Source organism: Indicator indicator, chromosome 14 (assembly GCF_027791375.1).
Source record: "Indicator indicator isolate 239-I01 chromosome 14, UM_Iind_1.1, whole genome shotgun sequence".
Lineage (NCBI taxonomy): Eukaryota > Metazoa > Chordata > Aves > Piciformes > Indicatoridae > Indicator > Indicator indicator.
In genome coordinates, this window is record NC_072023.1 from 10,888,119 (window position 1) to 10,909,305 (window position 21,187).

Sequence of the window (21,187 nt, forward strand, 5' to 3'; positions counted from 1 at the left end):
GGCGGGAGAGGCCAGCGGGCTGGGGCGGGGCCGCCGCTTCAGCGCCTTATACGGAATAGTGCGGGGAGCGCCGTGCGGGTGGCGGTGGGGTGCTCAGCGGCCGGCGGCGCAGGTAGCCGGCAGCTCCGAGAAGTCGCCGTTCCCTGCCTGTCGTCCCTTCCAGCTGCTCTTGAGAAGTTCCCGTCCCCCGCCGCTAGTACCTCCGGGGGAGTTCAGACTCTTTATAAAGCTAGTTGTACCTTCGAGGTATCAGCGAGTTTCTGTCCCGCCGCCGTCTGCGGCCCCGAAAAGTTCCCCGCCACCCCGGTCAGCACCTGCCTCTGCTCCGCAGGATAAGAAGAGGCATCTGGAAAACATGCGCGGGGTTCATGGTTCACTTAGAAAGCTCGGGCTGTTTCCCTTGAAAACTACTCGGCTGTGGCAAGCTGCTTTTAAGCTATAAGCGGTGAAATAGCGTGCTAAAGCGCTTTCATACAGCAATCAGAAAACGCAAGAGGAGTATTTCGTGTTGCTCCTTTTCCTCTTTTAATAGGCTGTGAAAAGAGGGTAGAGGAAAAGAAGGACAAGACCTAGCTGAACTGTAAAGCAGGATTTCATCCTGCAGGTTTTAATCCTGCTCAAAAGCTTCTTCTGCCCCTGTCACCCCACCACCATTACTTCCTCTTCTCAGGGCTTTGGGTCAGAAAAGGATCAGAAACTGCTAAGACCAAGCTGGAAAAAGCAGTGTCATATCTACTCGGGCACTCCCAACGTTTAATCTCGAAGTGTATTTTAGCAGAGCAGCTTTAGTGGAATTTACAGAAAAGTCCTGTTTGTTTTGCTTTCCTTTATCCCCCTTTGGAACCGTAGATTTCTATCAGCTGTAGAAATGTAAATGTTATAGAAGAGCTGGGACCGTAAGGAAGCAGACTGCCAGCTGCAAGATGCAGACAGCCTTATTATCCTGCAAAGGAGACTGAGGGGTGATTAATCACAGTATCAAACCAGTATATGTAATGTCAGAGTACTTTCCACGGGGTTTACAAGACTTAAGCATGTCTAGTTATAAATTATGCTGGTATTAAAGGCCAGGGACCAGCTGTCCTAAATTTCTAAATAGTCAGCTAAGTCTTTAGATTTATAATTCTGGTCCATCTGGGTGAAGCACAGCCTGCCTACACCTTTTCTTTAATCATACCATCCATATAAAATAAAACCTCCAGTCATATGAAACACAGGTGCTTATTTGAAGCATCAGTACACAAAACTTCAAGATGGGTGTTGCTAGTAGAGATCAAGGTTACAATGCTAACAGTAGGAAGCCCTTTGCTGTGATACAGACAACCTGTGTGACAGCTTTACCTCACTGTGCTTCGAATCCCAGACTGTAAAAAGGGGATAATAGTGATGGGAGCTTCCTAGGAATGTGTATGAGTGAACACACTCTGAAAATTGGATGGTGTTGAGGTGATAATGGGCCATATATATATATAGTACATACACAGCAGGGTATTAAACGGGACATTTCATTCAGGCAAGTTAGTGTCTGAATTGTTTGACCCTAAACTGCAGTATGAGAAACCCTATTGCAAAAAGCTCCTTAGGTGCTTGGACTGTCTGCTCAGGGTACTAGAGCTGGAGCTGAACCCTTCAGATTGGACTGTCACTTCAGTCTCACTGGATGTAAACAAGGAATGACTCCACTGCTCTTGACAGAGTAATGCAGAAGAAATATGAGGTGTGTCTGGCACTTTCATTTTTCATTTTGTTGTTGTAAAAAGTTTGATATCACCAACATCATGATACACCTGGTCTATCAACATCTCAGATCAGTACCAGAGAGAAGTGGAGTTATTCCATAACCTGACAGTGGCGTAAATAAGAGTGAGTTTGGCCCACACACAACTAGATTATAATCACAGTTCCAGCACCACCTCCCTTCACTCTCTGGCCAAGAAACTCCTGTGGGTATTTTTCTTCATTTCTATAATAACAACTTCCTTGTATGTTTGAGGACCAGCAAGCAGAATGCATTGTAATAAGCTTTACAGATGCTGGGTACTGTGTGAATGCTAAGAGTGATGAGAATACACAGATGCAGGACGCATACAGAGGAGATTAAAAAAACAAACCTTTTCATCATCTTCTCAGTTTCTGACAAGGCAGAGGAAGGAGGCTAGAAGTTACTGAAGTTACACTGGGCCCTCCAAGCCATGGAAGTGTGACCAACTAAGTTTGTGTTGATTACAAAAACTACTTCACTTTCCATGTATAACCCAGAGAAGCAATCTGCCATTACATTTGGGGATGAAAAGGAGTGCCATAGCTTGTTGCAGGGTCAAGGCACATCTATTTGGAAGGGATGACATGCAGGCCATGTGGAAAAGCTTACCAATATCTTTTATACCATTATTTGACAGGTGATCCAGAAAATTTTTTAATACATATATTGGCATTGCCTGAAGTAGTCAGTTAGGGCTCAGCTGATTTACCTGCTTTTTGGACATTTATAGATTCTTTTTCAAAGACATTAACTTCTCCATAGTAGAAGGGATGCAGGTCTTTGAGTCAGGACCAGCTACTGTACAATAAAAACAATTATTTACCACTGAAAAGGTAGATTTCATGCATGGAAACCAGAGTGCAAATAATACTCAGAAAAGCTCACTCTGTCCAATGCCCTGCTTGGAGGCCTTGGTTAAATCATTTAAGCTGCCTATACATTCATTGTATCATCTGTAAATAGAGATACTGTATATTATCCTCTCTTAAAATGTATTAGATATTTGATATTAGGCTGTCTCCATCAAGACTTACCAGTAAAGTCCACTCTGGAAGAGCCAGGCTGGGATTCTGAGTGTTTATATGAGAAAATGTTGATAATGTCAACAAAGAAAGTCAGTAAAGGTACTGAAAGGAGAGCTCTATCTGAATTCCTGCTCTATGCCCTGTCTGCATGGGAGAAACTGAAAAGGGAAAAAATAAAACAAAAATTAGCAGTCAGCTCCTTCACCTAGACAAGACTCTCAGCCTTATATGACCATAAAAAACATATTAGAGAAAGAAAGAGAAAATTAAGACCTTGATCTTCATATGAGAAAATTAGAGTTCACATTTGGTTAATGTCACCAAATAAAGAAATCTGTGTTATTCCAGTCTTCCACCAAGAACACACTGTTGAACACAATTAAAGATCTCTCTGCTTTACTGAGCAGCCACACTGTTTCATGCTGTGATCATGTCGGATCCCACAAGCTAAGCATGACTGGGCTGGGTCAATAGTTGGTGTGAAAATTCCCAGAGAAACCATGTCCTGCAGGTGTTGACTGAGCAAAAGTGGCCTCCCCTCCATTCCATATGAATGTGTGGAGACAGTGCTAGGGGGCACTGTGCTGCAAGAGATGGTTGCATTTCTCTCGGATGAAGCTAGATTCCTCACGACATCCGAAGATCTGACTCTTCGGAAAAGGAAAGATGTGAAGTTGGGTGTCTCGGTTAAATTTCAGGAGAGAGAACTACCTTATGCTTCCACAGATATTCACCGCAGTTTACCACAGGAGCATATTAACAACATCATTTTCCTTCCACAAGTCCTGCTTTGTGGCTAGAAAGGACTATCCAGAGCTAGCTGCAGAGACTGAGATAAAAGCACTTTGGGATATTCCTTCAAGAGGCATAAGATGTTGCTGTAAATGAACTAAAGAGATATTTCCTTCCTTTCTGATCAGATTTCTTTGTGAGGGTTGCTGGCTGCTTCAGAACAGACAAAAGCATCTGCGTGTAAATAGTACAGAAGGGGCTTCATCAAACTACAGGAACTGCTGGCCAAAGAGAGAGAGAGAGAGGGAGGGAGAGGGAGAGAGGGAGGGAGGGAAGGAAGGAAGGAAGGAAGGAAGGAAGGAAGGAAGGAAGGAAGGAAGGAAGGAAGGAAGGAAGGAAGGAAGGAAGGAAGGAAGGAAGGAAGGAAGGAAGGAAGGAAGGAAGGAAGGAGGGAAGGAGGGAAGGAGGGAAGGAGGGAAGGAGGGAAGGAGGGAAGGAGGGAAGGAGGGAAGGAAGGAAGGAAGGAAGGAAGGAAGGAAGGAAGGAAGGAAGGAAGGAAGGAAGGAAGGAAGGAAGGAAGGAAGGAAGGAAGGAAGGAAGGAAGGAAGGAAGGAAGGAAGGAAGGAAGGAAGGGAAAGGAGGGAGGGAGGAAAGGAGGGAGGGAGGAAAGGAGGGAGAGAGGAAGGAAAGGAGGGAGAGAGGGAGGGAGGCAAAAAAAAAAGAGAGAGAAGTGAACACACACACACACACCCCTAGTGCTACCACCACCACCAGAAAAAAAAAAAAAATCCCTGACACATGTAGTAGCTTAACACTCCAGTTCATCACCAGACCTTAGCTGGCTAAAACTGACCATGGCATGAATGAAGTCACAAGATTTCAGCCTGCGGTGTGAACACTCCTGCCATCTCCTTAACAATATATTACTTTTAAAAGCTTCAGAAGTATGGGCATTTTTTACACTTTAACTTTTTAACAGTAACTTGATTGATTCATAAGCATGGAGTTCTGCCATTAAGCATTCTAAATTATCCACCTGATAAGTTGCTCAGAAGCCTTCTTTTGTCCTAAAAACTTTTATTGAAGTTGATGAGCCTCATCTCTTTTACACCAGCTCAGCATCATACCCTCTAGGCAATATCATTGTATTTCTGGTTTTATGCAACAGGTAGGAAAGGGTATGTGTTGTTGGAGCTATCTGATGTCCTTTTTTGGCAGTACACCCATGCCATCTCACACAGAGGTCATGAGTTGCATCAGCAAAAGATTCTCCTGTTTACTAATTTTATATTTCTTTTTCACAATGTCATCTTTATTTTTTTCTGAGACTGTCCCTTGAGAAGATTGTTTTGTTTAAAAGTCTGTGTTTGCTATGATTTATAAGTGTGAAAAAAGGTTGGAAAAACTCCACCTCTATTAATTCCTCCATTTTATCAGTGAACTTCATATGCTGCTTAAAATAAGAAGACTCTTTCTTCAAAAATGTCTTTGATTCTATAAATACATATGAAAAAAAAAATCATTTGATCTCTTTCTCTGAGGCTGCAAAGGAATTGCGTCACCTTCCTGTCTGCAAGCCAGATATAGGTAACACTTTATCCCATTCCCAAGCTTTTAATTAGAGATACACCATTAAGCCTTCATCAGCTCTAACACTCCTATACTGTGTTCAGTCTTCAAGGATCCTTTACAGTTTTTGCATACCAAGAGCATCCAGCCTGGGAGCAGACCATAAGCACCATGTGTCGCCAGGACTGTAGAATATGAAGTCATCCTCTCAGTAGTGTGGGGATCCTCCAATCAGGCTATGATGTGGCATCAGCTGCAGAAGGGCAACCAGGAAATATCTTTTAACAGCCTTATCACGTTTAAATGTTTCCTGCACATGACTGCGCTCTTTGGCCCCAGTCCAGCAAAACACTAAGGCACACAAAATGTTCTACAGAAGTCAACAGGACCATTTGCATGCACAAAGTTAAATATAAGCTTAAGTGCATTTCTGGATCAGGGCCAAAGGGCTCAGTACCATGCAGGGTTCAAGCCAGTAGGCTGTGATTAGATGGTCTGACAGAGTCTGGGGGGAGTACACAATGTGATTTGCTTGGCTCTACCTGCCTGTGTGTCGTTCCAAGCAATTAATTTTCTCTCATTTTTGTTTATTATAAGTTTTCCACATTTCTCTTGCTTTGCTTTCATGCTACTGTAACCATTTCCATACTGAAGTTTTGTTTTTCTTTTTTAAACCCTTCTGAACTGCATCAATAGCTTTAAGTGACCGAACAAAGAGATTTCCAATAGATGAAGTGCTTCAAATGGTAATAAGAGCTGGTGTTCCCAGAGCTTTGGAAGTTCACACTAAGCAGAGAAGGGAGTGAGAGCGATTGAAAATCACTTTTCTGTTGTTCCTTTGTATGAACTGGTTTCTGGCTTATGCAACACACAGTAATTAAAATGACTGGAATGCCTCACATTTTTAGGAGAGCTTTAAGGCAGCTCTATGGCATTATGGCCAACAGAGTTCATGAGCAGATCATGACTGCCATCAAGGTTTGATGCTTCAAACTTGAAGAAGACAGTATCTCTGTAGAGGCCTTGAATAGCAGTTAGAAGAAGGAGAGCTAGACACAGACAAGCACTAATATCTGCTCCCTGCATTGGCTTCATGAGCAGCTCTGGGGCAACCCTTCCTTTTGCTGAGGTGAGAGCTTAAATGTTGCTGTGGTCATCAGCGATCTCATTGCTTTCACTGTAGCCTTAATGTTCTGCCCAAATTCAAGTGTGGGACAGAATTTGCATGTTATCTTTCTCACTGTAATATCAGTTACTCATAGTACCTCCTTCTGTACAGGAAATGTGTCTTTCTGTGGCAGAGGGTTTGCATTTAAGTACTGGCCACTGCAGTTGCTGGATGTATTTGTGGGGGTCCAAACAGTTCCCTGATGTTTAGCAACAGAGAGGGAGCCTGGCAGGCTGGCAGGTCTCTCTGCTCACAGTGAGTGGCTTTCCCTGTGATGATGCTTACTATGCTCAGCAGTGCTAAGGGAGTATCTTGCTGTTTTTCACTCCTCCTGGCACAGTCCAGAATTTAGTTTTCCTGTTTTCCAGTTTTGTCATTGAGGGTGACTGACTGCTGCATCTGTGGTCTTCTCACAAGAATTGGTCTGGATTCTCACAGTGAAAACAGCCATGGCTAATACAGCCTATCTTGGGAGGGAAGCTGACTAGCTCAAGGATATGACCTTTTTGGCATGTAGAGTGACCAGATCCTTCTCCCTTCACCCCTCTGCCTCTCACCAGCCTTCTGAGAACATGGACTAAACCTGCTTCCTCATCTTCCAGCATCATCTTTCTACACATCAGAAAGCACTGTCAGACTACAGTGGTCTTCATATCCTTGTGTGAGTGTTGGGATGTTGAGAAAGATCCCAGACAGGAGACAATAATCCTGTATCTCTTTGACCATCCTGAGGCTAACAGAGCTGCAGTCCATCTATACCCTGTAGGCCAGCTAGTCCCTAGCATGTGCCACTGGTTTTAAAGCATGTTAGTATACTCTGAAATAACCATACCTGTGTAAAGCAGAAAAAGCAGCACCAGGGGGCTGGCATTTCTCTTTCTGTTACATTAATGAGACAGTGGAGACAGTGCCAGTTCTGAAGGAAGGTCTTCTCTTTACCTGCAGAACAAGTGCAGCAGCAGTAAAAATGGCTCTTGTTGCTTCCTGCACAACTTGCAAAAAATTCCTGCAAGAATAAGCCAGTCATCTCATCCCCACTAGCTAGATCTCACTTGTTTCTCCTCTGAAACTCCAAATAAAGGTGTTAGTAACAAGAACAGGCTCTAGTGATGAGGGCAGTGTCCCAGCAGGGAACAAACTCAGCAGTTCCTGTCATGCACATCTGTACACAGGTGTCAAAAGTGAGCAGCAGTTCTTCTGTGGACATCCCAACAGAGACCATTGCCTTGGCACAGGGTTTTTTTAAAATCCATATTGTCTTTTTCAATGTTTTCATTTGTGTAATCCCAAATAAATGCTGTATTCTAAACAGCAGCTCACTGCTCACTTACAGCAGGGCCTTCCCCCACAGACTCAAGGATCCAGCCAGCAGAAGCTGGGGGATTTCTGATGTAAGATTTCAAGGACAAGTCTTGTTCTTCTCCAGAGCAAAAGGCAGCACTTCTGTTTCCTCCCTCTTTTGGAATTTTTCTCCATAAATATCAGCATACAATGTGAGACAAAAGATGAGGAGATGGTGGATCTGGAGTCTGGAGTGAGGACTCAGTCATTTGTTTATTGTATTGCTCTTCACAGAATCACAGAAACATTCCCTTGGGATCATCAAGTCCAACCCAGAACGCTACACTATTACACATCCCCAAGCACCACATCCAACTGACCTTTAACCACATCCAGGGTTGGGGACTCCACCACCTCCCTGGGCAGCACATTCTAGTACCTGACCACACTTGCTGGGAAAAAGCATTTCCTACTGTCCAGTCCAAATCTCCCCTGATGCAGCCAGAGGCTGTTCCCTCTTGTTCTATTGCTAATTACCTGTGAGAAGAGACCAACATCATCATCTTGAATGGAGAGCAATACATTTATCAATGACCTTTTCCAGTTGGCAGTGTGAGTTCCACTCCTAATGTCTTAACATCAGGAGTGACAAGATCAGTGTTTGACTTAACAGGGATGTGTGAAAACAATACTTTTTTTTCTCCACTGAAGACACAGGGAACAGTCTACAGGTCATGCTCCCATTTAATCTGAAGGCCCTGAGCTATCCCTTAGGTGTGTGCTTCTGAGGGATGTTTCAGGGGGGGACACAGAAGTATGGAAAGATATAATATAAATATAAATAATATAAATATAATATAAATACAAATAATAAATAATATAATATAAATACAAAGTGTAATTATAGAACCTTTCTGTTCATTTAGCAAAGTAACCTGGACTTCCTTTTCATTGCGAGTGATAATGGGTATGGTGCAGCGAGAGTTAAACTGTAACCACATACAGCACACCTGGAAATGAAGCTGAGAAAGAGCAAACTTCTGTTTTTCCTTTGTGCTGAATGAAAGTATCTTTGCCAGGGACTGTAGGTCTAGGATTATGATCACATGCTTTATTAGGAGAAGCTTAAAACCCAGTGACAGAGTCCAACTTCTTTTGATTTCTCTATTTGTAGCAAGAGCAATGTGGTGGCTCACAGTGGGGGTGCTCTTCTGAAGATGAGGCACATGGTGTGGTGAATTTACTTGCATTCCACTGGTATACTCAGAAAGAAAGACTTTCAATGCATAGCAGTGACAGTAATGAGCTACCTAGAGCCAGTAGGAGCTAGGAACTTGTTGAATATACCAGAAGTTGAGCTATCAAGGTACCAAAGCTTGAGCCCATGCCCTGAACAAGAAAACCCCTCTCTTTAGCTCTGCTCTTAGAAGCAGTACCACTGATACTTACATAAAGTTACTTTTGTTTCAAGGAATCTATTGTGCTGAAAAAGCAGCAGCATCAAAAAGAGCACAGCCTGCCTCATGAAATGAGAAGAAGCAGGCTAGAAAGGGAGTTTCTTATTTCATTTGAAATTTATTTCCTCATCCAGAATAATACTTCACATCTGAACATCATATATAATGGCAACTTAACCTAGAGGGGCTACTAGAGCACTAGCTGTGCATGGCTATGAGCAAATAGCAGAAACCTGGCTGGAGGAAGTAAAAACTTATTCCTGGTGAATGCAAGAGCATTTCCTTCTTAGTTCCTTAGCTTACACAATGCCTCCAGCTCCTCTACGGTGTTTCCACAAGTATCAATGTGAGTACTTTAAACAATCTTTTTTTTTTTTTCATTTTTTTTCTGCCCTGAAAGTACAATCTGGAGGACAGGTAGACACAGCCATTCAGTTTTATTTTCAGAAAAGGCTTTTGAAAATAGGAAGGACAAAAGGGGAGAAGGTGGTACTGAAAAGAAAAAGGAAAAAAGAAAAGAGAAGAAAAAAAGAAATAATAAAAGAAGAAAAAAAAAAGAAAAAATAAAAGAAAAAAAAGAAAATAAAAAAGAAAAAAAACTTTTATTCTGTCAGGCATTTCTGGGAAGGAAGAGGGAAGGCTGCTTTTAAAGCCATGCCAATGGCTGAATGTAAAAGATAGTTCTCAAAGGATTCCCTGAATCAGATTCTGCAGAAGATAGGCTGTCTCTGTAATTCACTCCATGTCTTACTCTAAGGCCATATGCTCTGGTCACGTGAAGATTTACAGTCTCAAATTTACTGGCCTCAGAGAATCTAAGACTTATGCAAGAAAACATGTTCTTTGATAACTGAGGCCTCACACAGCCGTGCTTTCTAAAGACTATTTCTAACTTGATATTTGGCCCCTCTAGGGCTTTGTAAGCCCTTCAGGGGAAGAGGGAAGGGGAGAAAAGGGGGAGCTGCTGATCATTGCCATATGTGAGAAGCATCCCTGTCTGCATGTGTGTGTGACATCCATGTTGTCACAGATGCTCAGCTCTGTATAGCCCCTCTGTTTCCTGTTTCTACTCAGCATCTTGCTGGTGGAGCAGGAATTCCATATTACTCCATGCTGCAGTTACAAAAGAGGAAAATGATGGCCAGTGGAGGGGGAAAGGGTAGGGGAAATCCTCTTAAATAGCCATATAGGATGTCTGGGCAGGGATGTGAGCCAGGAGTCCACAAAGGCAGTAGAATAAATGGGAGTTTGCCAAACAACCATTTTCTTTCTTTGACCAGTGTTCCTCAGAGACCTCAGTACTCCAGTTCTCAGAGCTAATTTTAGCTGTTTGTGGTTGGCCTGTTCCTAGTGTCCCTTTCCTATCTTTCACACACACTGAACCTTGGGACACTCTCTGTGGGCTGACAAATGACGTAAAAACCTCTAATCTGCAGGTCAAATATAAAAAAAAAAAAAAGAAGTGGGATCAGGAAACTGGAAGCATAATTTGCTTTTTTCCAAATAAGGGAGATAAATTCATATTAGAAGTTCTTAGCATACCAAGTTTGTGAGGTTTTTTCAAAGCCTATGAGGGGAATGACTTACTCTTGAAAATTTTATGATAACCACCAGAGACATTATCATCCCATGGACACTGCCTTTCCTATGCAGACTACGACCAACATGCTTTCATTATTTATTGGCATTATTGCTCTTCTGTAGGAAAACCAAAACCACATTGTCCCAGACACTGTACTAATATATAACAGGCAGAGTGAGTCCCTGACAGAGGGCATAGAGTACACATTAGAGAGGGTTCAAAACGAACACAGTGGCAATAAAGCTGTGATGCCAGGACTGAAGGAGGTTGCAGCATGTGACATTCATAGTGCAGATACCACAGACATGGAGGTCTGAATCTTACCTGCTTTACACTCCTGTGATGATTTTATGTCAATTCATTATCTTCCACAGAATTTGCTCAGCAGTCTGTGATGCATCTGATGTCCAGAGGCACCACAGGGTACAAAAAGAAGGTAAAAAGTGTAGTACTCCTCCTAATTCCCAGAAACGTAGGCAATAGGTGGCCTTTTTCATTCCCCACATTTCTTGTGGATTCCCTCTCTCCTTCTCTCCACATACAAATCTCTAGAGGATGCCCTGCAGCCCCAAAGTCTATGCTCAGAGCCACATGTGTGGGCCCGAGGACAGTAAAAGGGCATATGGATCCTTAAGGGATCTGGAAGAGATGCTGGCTCTGTTCTGTTAGAAAACCCAGTCCAGGCCCTGGAAATCAGATCAGGAACTTTATTTTTAGTTGACAGATTCAAGAAGGCTTCAAATCAGGTGAGGAATCCCAGGAAGCTGTTTAGGAGGAGAAAAAGGCAGCTATGGCCCTCAAGGACAGAAGAGCACTATTTCTTGAGCTGACAGAGGGCAGATTTGTGTTAGTAATTGGGCAGACAGCCCTGGGTTTGTGCTGGACTGGAAATAAAAGACTGACTAGAAAATCTTGGACAAGACTGCCTATAGCACTGTGCTCTAGCTGCCAGGTAGCAGTCAGTCTGCATATAAGACAGACCTATGAGCTGCCCATTGCTCCTCCTTGTACCTGCAGGTGATTTCCCAGGTGAGGCTATGCTGCACAAGGGGCTGTTTTCCACTCTACAAAGACCCAACCAGGACATTACAGTCAGCATCACTGTTAGCAGAGGCACAGACAGACTGCTTGCAGTCGCTCCAGACCAGCCTTGAGCAGAGAATATGTGGGGGCACAGTGGCCATCTCATACTGTCTTTGGCTTCCCACAGATTCCTGGGAGCTCTGCTGATTGCTGAAGATCCCCTTTATTTTTAAGAGCAGTGTTGGCAGCTTGTTTAACTTTCAGGTGGAGATAAGTCCTCTCCAAACTGAAGGAGTGGATGGAGAGAGCCTTGCCCCCTACACACACACCATCTACAGGTTTTCCTAATAATCCCTGGGCAGATGAACATAGTCATGTGAGTTCTTGAAACTCTATCTGCTTTGGAGGAGCAGCGGGTGTGGTGCTGTGGACATAGCCAGATATATTTGTTGCCCTTCACAGAAAAGCTCACTGTCCTCCAAAGACTGAATATCAACAAAATCCTTCCTGTGGAGACTTCCAGCTCTGCCCAAGCCAGCTGTAAATTCCTTTGAGGCTGCAACTAAGAAAACTGGAATCCTGGGAGGACCTTGGTAGAATCCCAAAACCATTTCCACTGAACCTTCCCAAAAATATGGTTTCTCTGACACAAGAATGTGAGCTCTTTAACAATGGCAAAGCTGAAGTCCTAGACCATTGACACTAACTAGTATTAGCTCATTACTTCTTTGCACTCTGTCTCGTCTTGTCCCCCTGGGAGACAGACTATCTTTTTGTTCCATTTTTGTGTAGCACCTGGCACATTAGTATTGATTATTGATTGATTATTTTGGAGTGAATAATCATAAAGCATCTGGGTTAGCACAGCAAAGCTAATGGCTGCTTCAGCCAAAACTATAGCTGAGAAAGGAAGAAAACAGCAACTAGCATATAAATTGTGCACTGCAGCAAAAGCCATGTACTGGTATAGAGTGGCTACATCAGGGGATGGCAGAAAGGTAGCTACACATGCAGAGAGCTCCTCAGGCAGTCCCAACAAAGCTGGAAGAAGGTACAGTTCTTCAAACCCAGAACAGCTGGTCACCCTGACCACAGAACCTACCAGCTGCCTTCTCACTTGTCAGACCCTGTATTTTTGCACTCTGTCCTTCACCATCTGTTTATCCTTTTAAAGGAGTGGTGCCTACCAGTTTTCACCCTCTGCATGAAGTAGTTGAAAAGTTTGGCTCTCCTACCATGACAGGTTTCCTGCACATTTCTGGGGGGCTTCATTGCATGATACAATTTCTTTTTTGAGGATGTGCAAACTTTGCCTTTTGAAGGCAGAGGATCTGGAGGGATGTGACCCCTCTTGGAGCGAATGCATTCCCCAAAAGCCTTTCCCATGATGTTGTGTCCCCAGATGTCAACACTCTTTCCTCCAAGGATGGAGAATGCAACCCAGGACTCTATCCCCTGTAGTGTCTCTGAAGCAGTAAAGTCAGCAGCCAGCAGCCAGCCAGAATAGCCACCAACATGCCAGGAAGGGCATGTCAAGGGTGGGAAGGAAGAGTGGCTGCACCGCATTGTGTTCCGGGCATGTTTAGTTGGCACATGTTCCCTAAGAGACTACTGGATGCTGACACATGTATAGGGCAGCTTCTGGGCTACTTGCATGTACCCTGATAGTGGTAAATCAAAATGATGCAGCTGCAGCCAGCTTCTAGGAGCACTGTTCCTTCATACTGCTTAGTCTGAGCGGAGCAGGGAACCTTAGCTGTACATCACACCACCTGTATACACCAACTTCTCTGCCTCTTCCTATCTGCCAAAGCAGAGAGTGAATATTCCAGTGAAATCTTCCCACCAGCATGAAGACAAAAGACAGATAAAGAACAGCCAAATGGTGTGCAGTGCTCATGCTCTTCCTTGCATCTGACACTAGACCCACAGACTGAGATGAATTCATTTGTGCTTACATGAAATACACACAAGCACTGAAGGGGGAAAGGCTGTCAGGGCTGTTCTCAGCTCGAAAGCAGCATTTTTGACAAGGCTGGTCCTTTTATTTTTTTTTTTCTTTCCCCCCCTCTCTTTCTTTGTTTTTCTTTTCCCAGATGAGAAGTTGGTCAACACCACCCCTAAACTCACCTCCACCCCCAAACAGCTGTTTTGCCAAAGGGTGGAGAAGCAGACCTCCTGACTGAGGGTGGAGCATTTTGAAGAGGAGGAAAGTAGTGACTTCACTTTTTATTAAGTAATAGCAGAGTAGGGTGTGCGTCACTGAAAAACAAGACTTTGGGTGGAGGCAAAGGCTCTCTGTAGCATTTTATGCATTTAGCCTTCCACTTTGTGGGAAAGAAGCAGAACACACCATCCTGAAGAAGGAATTCAGAAAGTCAAAGATGCAGAAGGTCAGACACCTTATAATCTCATTGAAGGGGATCAAAGAAGAGCACCAAGATGAAAGGCAAAGGTAGTTTGGGCTAGACTTCAGGAAACACTTTCCTCTGGCAGGTACAGAGAAGAGTGGGCATAGGTTAAATCGTTGTGAATGGAATAACATGGGAATAGATTCAAATCTATTTGAATAATATTGGAGCAAAAGAGTGGGATGGATACAGCACTGCGTCCAGCCCTTGTCCAGGGTGAGGCAGGGACAGCATCAGGGAAAGGACTGCTCCCTGCTTGTCCTGGAACCTAGTCAGTCTTGGCTGGAGTACCAGTACCATCACAGTCCAAAATGCCCTGCAGCCTTCTCTTACCTGTGTTATTAGCCTGGTCTCTGTAAGGAATCTGAAACTCTTGAGGTGTATCTGGCCTGTCCCTTCCATGGTGCCAACGCATCACTTACTATGCAAATGGGGCAGCTCTGGCAATTTTTATACCAGTAAGAACTCTTGAGCTGGCAGAGGAATTCTTTATAGACAGAATGGAGCTCCTCAAGCAGGACACAGAGGTCAGCTTCCATGGGAGCAGACAACACTAGGGTCCATGTACAAATATCACGAAGGATGATGGCAGAATAGACAAAGGTGGCTTTCATAGGGAGATAGCCTTTCAAGAGGACTGCTGTTTTTAGGTTGGCAACAGCCTCTTCAACAAGTATCACAAGATCTGGATCTATCTCCCCAAATAATCCTTTCTTTGCAGTTGGTTCCTGCAGGGCTGTATGGGCAGCCTCAGGCTGGAATTTAGTTGTATTCCCTTCTCCCTGATTCAATTGGTTTCTGCCAGCCAGGACTACTGCTGAAAGAGCCTCTCAAGCTTGAGAGCAGTCTGCTATGTTAAAGATCATACCAGGCTGTTCTCATCATCATGAGTTAAAAGCAGTCTTAGACTGCAAAGTCTGCAAATGTAACAAATATTTTCATACTGCTTATATTGTTTATATTGCCATAAATGCACAGTCCCCAGAGTGGCCATCAGAACAGAAGCTGCTTCACAGATGGTTGTGGACTGGCTGTAAAAAGCCTTCCTGATGGCTCTAGGTAACACTGATGGCATGATCACAGTGCACCTCTTTGCTTTCCTAGTCCTCCTAGATCAAACTCAAAACACCTTCACACTATCCTTCAGAGACATGACAGAGTGGGGGCACACCTAGCCAGCCCAGCTACTGAAGCATAGTGCATCAATGTTGGCATGTGCTTCACTTGTTGGATGTTTACCCAGGCATCCTGCCTGGGCATGTTCAACCTGTCTTGAAGTCCAAGCTATTGTGTTTAGACTTGGGCTGCCACTCAGATGGATTATTTTATATCTGATTCCTACACACCTTCACATACTGCAACTACACGTGGTGGGCATGGCTAGGATGCTGTCAAGTGTTCAAGGCTTTTATACTTTTCCTATATATAAATTAATACCTCAGTTTCATAGTACCAAAATCTCAGTGGCTCCTCACACAGACATTCCCTAGAGACTCACCAAATCTGCAAAGAACTCAAGTAATAAGCTGCTTTCCTCACTCAGTTCAATTTCTAAGAGTCACTGATAAACAGAATTTTGTGTTACCACGCCCAACCCGAGAAAAACTGAATTAACTGAGTGCTCAGAAAGCTCCACTTCCTTGGTCACAAATCATAAATGGCTTAGCAGAACAGCACTGTTTTGGAGATAAAGAAGAAAAGGACAAAGGAACATCAACAAAATAACAGGCATCCACCAACTCTTCCAGTGATACTTGACAAAATCCTCTCTCATTGCTTGCTGACATCACTGATACAGCAAGACCATTGCTTCCCCCTGCTCTAAAAATGCTGCTTTGACACCTGACAGTTTAGAGGCACTGCCACTCACCTGCTGGATAGCAAAGGCTTCTTTCTTTGAAGCTGGAGCTGAACTGGGAACTGCTGACCAGTCCCACTGGCTTGCTGCTTCTTGTAGCCATTCTAACTCTGTTAGCAGCAATTCCTGCCAGCCACTCCTAATTCTCAGTGGGCCCTGGCTTTTTATTGCTCAAAGACAACTTCCTAAACAAGCTTCTCTGGCCCTCTAGTTTGCTGTATTTTTAATTCCCAAGACTGCAAATGATTACATGAAGCTAAGGGTGGTCATCTGCTATGGGTACTAGTTTTTACACTTAACTGGAATTCTGTTATCCTGAAATTCTATTGTCCTGATTTTTATAATGAGATTGTTGCTGTTTTCTTACACAAATCTTACCACATGTGCTACCATGTAAAAATCAGAATGTACAGGTATTAGGCCTGCCTCTACTTTTCTTTTTTCAGCTCCTTTTCTATCTAACTGAAGCCAGCAGAGCAATCCTGCCCTTCTATCTCTTCATTCTTCTGGGCCTCCTTTCATCAGGCCAACAAAACATAAAGGAAAACATTGTGTCCAAGATCTTTGTGTCTTGTGGTCAGCTTGAGCATCTCATCAGGAATCACCACAAAATAATACTTGTCCCATATAAGCCTCAAGACAATCCCCTGCTTGCAATAATTTAAGATCCTACTGTTATAGCTGTGCCACAGACAAATGACCTCAGAAAGGGTAATGAGTTTGTAACCAGTTCCAATCCTTTCCTGCCCCTTGCCTGTTTTCTTAGAGTGGGCAGTATTCCCTTCTCAAAGCAGGGAATTAGTGACACTGTAGACTGGATGTATCACCCCTGCATGCCGAGGGTGACTCACAAATTCAGTATGGCCCTAGCAGCTAAAAGGAACAATGTGTTGTGTTCTCAGTTACTCTTTTTGGCTACAACATCACTGTAGCCCAGAAAAAAAAGCAATGATGTCATGGCCATAGGTTTAATGTGCAAGTAACATATAGGAGACTACAAGCTCCCTGTGATCTATTACTTCCACGCTGATGTAACTTAGGGCATATATACATAATTATCTGCCAGAGCCAAGAATAAGTCATTTGGAACAGATCATTTTATTTCAGGTTTTTAACAAGAACGCTTCTTAGTCCCAACAGGCTAGTTCTGGAGAGGTAGTACCTAGCTCAGCATGGAGCTATATAATTTAGCCAAGACCTCAGCTATGGAGACAAAAGTTTGGAATGCAGAAACGGGCAGACAAGAATCCCTCTGAAATAGCTTACATTTTTCCGACAATTAGCCATTGTTGCAAGTATTTACATTAAAAAAGAGAGAAGAAAAAAAAAAAGAAAAAGAAAGCTCTGAGGCAAAGAAAGAAATTATTCCCAGCCATTTTCAAGACAATTACTTTGAAGCCTTTCTTACACTTGTGTTTGAACAAGGCTTTTCTCCATTAGCTTCTGAGTGAGGCTGGGGAGTGCTGTTCCTTCCTTTCACAAATGTGTTATGTGTGTTTAGTGGTCCCTCAAAGGAGCCAGCAGGGAGGGGCAGGAGGGGACTGACGTAGAGGCTAAGCATACAGTGTCATTGTAATCAGAGGCCAGTCAAAGGGTCATGCAGACATGCTTGCACTAGCCTTAAACTATCTGGTGTGTGTGCTGATAACTGTAGCCATGGAGTTCATGGTACAGCTATTAGCAATCATACTCCCCCAGGGCACTAAGCAGGTTTTGCAGCCTGCACGGAGCTCTGAGCTGCTACAGCTGTCCTGCTGCTAGCACCCAGCTCAGGTAGCCTGAACTTAGCATGGATGGGACTACATGAGCTAAAGTCTGCTTTCTGCATGGATAGCTGTGCCAAGGGTGACAGTTCCCTGCTTTTTAAAACTCTTCCCTAATGTATTGCCAGATGGCTTGTGGGTACTTCAGGTGACAAGGCCTGCCTGTGTCCCGTATTATGGACCCCTTCCATCCTTTGCTGGGTTAAGCCAGGATTGCTCTGCCCAGCAAAACAGGGGAAGCCCTGAGAATTCATAATATGAAATCTTATCTCAAGGGAAAAACAGAAGCTTGTGTGTAGAGGCTTGTTGAACTACACATTCCTGTAATAGTTTCCCAACACTGAGCACCAATGGGACAGTCACACACTTCGCTGCACGTTCCCAACAGGCTCCAACCTTTATCTGCTGGGCAGGCCCAGGCTGGAGCACTGCCAGCCTCCTTGGAGACCAGCTGTGGCCCCCTTGGTTCTGGTGCCTCTGCAGTGGGCAGTAGATTGGCGGAAGCTGGTGCAAAGCTGCCTGTCCGATTAAATTTGTTATTTTCCAAAAGGATTTAGCTTTGTTTGCTGGTTATTACTAAAGAAAAAAAATCCTAAGCTGCTGCATTAACCTAGGTTAAGCCTTTAACAGAGTGAAAGAATCTGGTTCCTTTCCTTCCAAGTTGTAAACAAGGAGCAGAAACCTAAGAGAGGGCAGAGAAAACAACGACAACTACAAAAAAGTTTTACAATATTATTTTTATTACATTCTTTCTGTATTCCAATTAAAAAAGATAATATTTTCCTGCAATAAAAGGCTGCCACATCAGAAGACTTGTTGAACATAGCTTCTGAAAAAAATCTGACAACAGGCCATCAGCCACAATTTCAGACATACTTTAGCTCCCATACATACCTGCTGTCTCTTCAGGGATGTGCTAGTAAGCCCATCCAGAAGGCCCTGTAGAATATAAAGTTGCTGAGAGATGTTCACATATTTCATATTTTTTTTCCTGGACAAATAAATCAAAGGAAGCTAAATCAAATAAACCACTTATTCCAAAACAAGGCTTCTATATACAAGATTTGCTCTGCATTATTTGAGATTGTGGTTGATTATTAATTAGAACAATAAAATGTTTTCTGTCAAGAAAGTTTAAGTCAGCGTGGACTGGCAGGCTGCAAAAGAAGATGACTGTAAATGTACAGTTTGAGCACAAAAACTAAACTCAAATACTATTATAGTTGCAAGCCCAGAAATGCCTCCAGGAAGTGGCCTTACAAGGGTTGCCTCTCAAGTTTTCATTTCCCTTCTCTGAATCCTGCAATATAGATAATTTCTTTCACACGATTCCTGCCACAGAATTAAAAAAAAAAAAATCATACTTAACTTTATCCTTCTGCTCAGTGGATGGACACAGACCTTTTTTAGTACACAGGATTTAAACTGTGCTCTGAGAGTAGGATAACTAAAACCCCTTTTGAGTTCATGGTGTTCAGCAAGATATCCTATCTAACTGCTTCAGAAACATCAACAAGTTTGTTTTGACAGCACTACGGTGGGTATTGTGTATTTTGTAGATGAGAGGCTGCCTGCTGAAAGTGCAGAGTCAAAAGATTTTGTGCACCTGATATAGAAAGGCATGGGCTTGGATTTTCACAACATTCTGCAGCACTTTACATTCAAATCACAAAACCCAGATGCAGTTGCAAGCATACAGTCCCTTTTGCAAGTCAGCTGTGGTTCAACCATTCCGCGGTTGCTTTGGCAGCTTGCACCTCTGTCACCAGAGCCCACATCTTCCCACCCTCACCCTGCAGCAGTTCACCTTCCCCGACACTCATGTGCACACACGCAGAGCTGTTTGTGGGCCTGTTCTCCAAATAGGATCAGGGAATCAATTCATATTAAAACTAATCCTTCTGGACCTTAAAAGAACAGTCTAGGACTGGAGGGTAGGTCAAGCATCCAGAAAGCAAGGGATAGCTGTGTCACAATCACTCACAGAAAATCTAACATGAAGAAACTTGCCCAGCATCACACTGGAGTGGTGTGGCAGTGTTGGGTACACTGGCCAGCTCTGGAGGGCAACAGTCCTTTGCTTCTGTCCCATGATGACTCCTGCTCCTTTCTGCAGTCCCCTGCCTCCTCTGGTGACCACCATCTACTTTCCGTAATAGTTGAGACAAGGGGTGATGCAGAGAACTGTTGCAAGGCTTTCACAGCCACGAGCAGCCCTCAGAGCAGTTCCCTCCTGCCCTTGGAGCAAGGAATTGTCTGGAGAAAGAGCAGTCTGTGTACTTTGAAATGAAGACATAACCCATCTGCACTAATGTTGCCCAGATAACTTCAATCTCAGATTTCCTAACTTTTGACGTGCTTTTGACAAGTTTTTATTCAGGCTTTTTGTATGAGATATATGTCCTTGTTTAAAGTAACCTGGACTGCAAGAAGATGAGTAAGGAAGGCAATAGCTAGCTGGTCAATACCAAGGATTAGGACAAATGCTTTCTCCTTGCTTTTCATGCTAGATTATTTGGAGGTAAATGAATCCCCATTCTCAGAAGCTGATTGTTGTTTTAAGCTGCAGAGCCTGTTGATTACTCTTTTTTTTTTCTCTCTTGTAAACAGAAATACATAGAAGAGGTGACAGTTCCTCATCAAATATTGCCATCACTGAGAGATGCCATTACTGGCCTGCATATACAGGTCTGTCTAGCTCCCTCCACTAGGGCTCAGTGAAGTCTCAAGGCCTTTCTGACAGATGCATGATGAGTGGAATATCCTCATGTCTCCTGTTGACTTACCTGAGACCATTTCAGCAAAGGATGGAACAACAGTGTCACCCACTTTGCTTATCCTCCTACACACTGAGATAACTCTTCACTAGCTCAATTATATCAGCTTTACTGAAGATTCATGTAACTAGAGTGGGGCTGAGCAAACTACCAGAGGGCCCAAAAACTGGCACAGAGAGACTGGATGTTGTCAATTTTGCTAAAATAACAGACTCCAGCTGGGTCATTTTTAAACTCATCTTTTCTCTCTTCCTTCTTCCATTGCATCAGATCCGAGCCACTCATTCTCAGTGTTTAGGCTCAGAACATCTGTGCCTTCCTGCTCCAGTTCTACCCTAGTCTACCTTTGTTTTCTTAGAAGCACTTTCTAGGGCTTACACTTACTTCTTTGTGCTTTGCTACTTTCCCCTCTCACACTCAAGAATCCATGCAACAGACTCAGCCACAGCCAGTTAGCTATCTGAAGGGCGTTGTGCAGTGGAAAGCTGTTGTGGGGCATACTGTATTGAAGCAAAGTGACAGCAAGTCTCTTACTGGAAGATTATCTGCAGTGAATAGAGAGGGTGTGCAACCAGGCTAAACCAGCAACATACCAATCCAACTTAAGCTGAGTCAAGCCACTGCAGCTGCATCATTAAAGATGGGAGGGTTTTCTTACTTTTTCTACCTGAAATAGGCAGCTCTTATTTCTCATTCAGTATGCTGCCTTCTCATTTCCAGAAGATCCTTAAAAGCCCCAACCAACACTTTTCCACAACGAGATACACCATGTCCTTAGC

The 21,187-nt window shown here is 43.6% G+C and overlaps 1 protein-coding gene across 2 annotated transcripts in view; it reads left to right on the plus strand.

Moving 5' to 3' along the window:
* The window catches only part of SYN3 (synapsin III), a 172,290-nt gene that overhangs the window by 88,138 nt on the left and 62,965 nt on the right, over positions 1-21,187 (plus strand). The gene's annotated exons all lie outside the window — the stretch shown is intronic.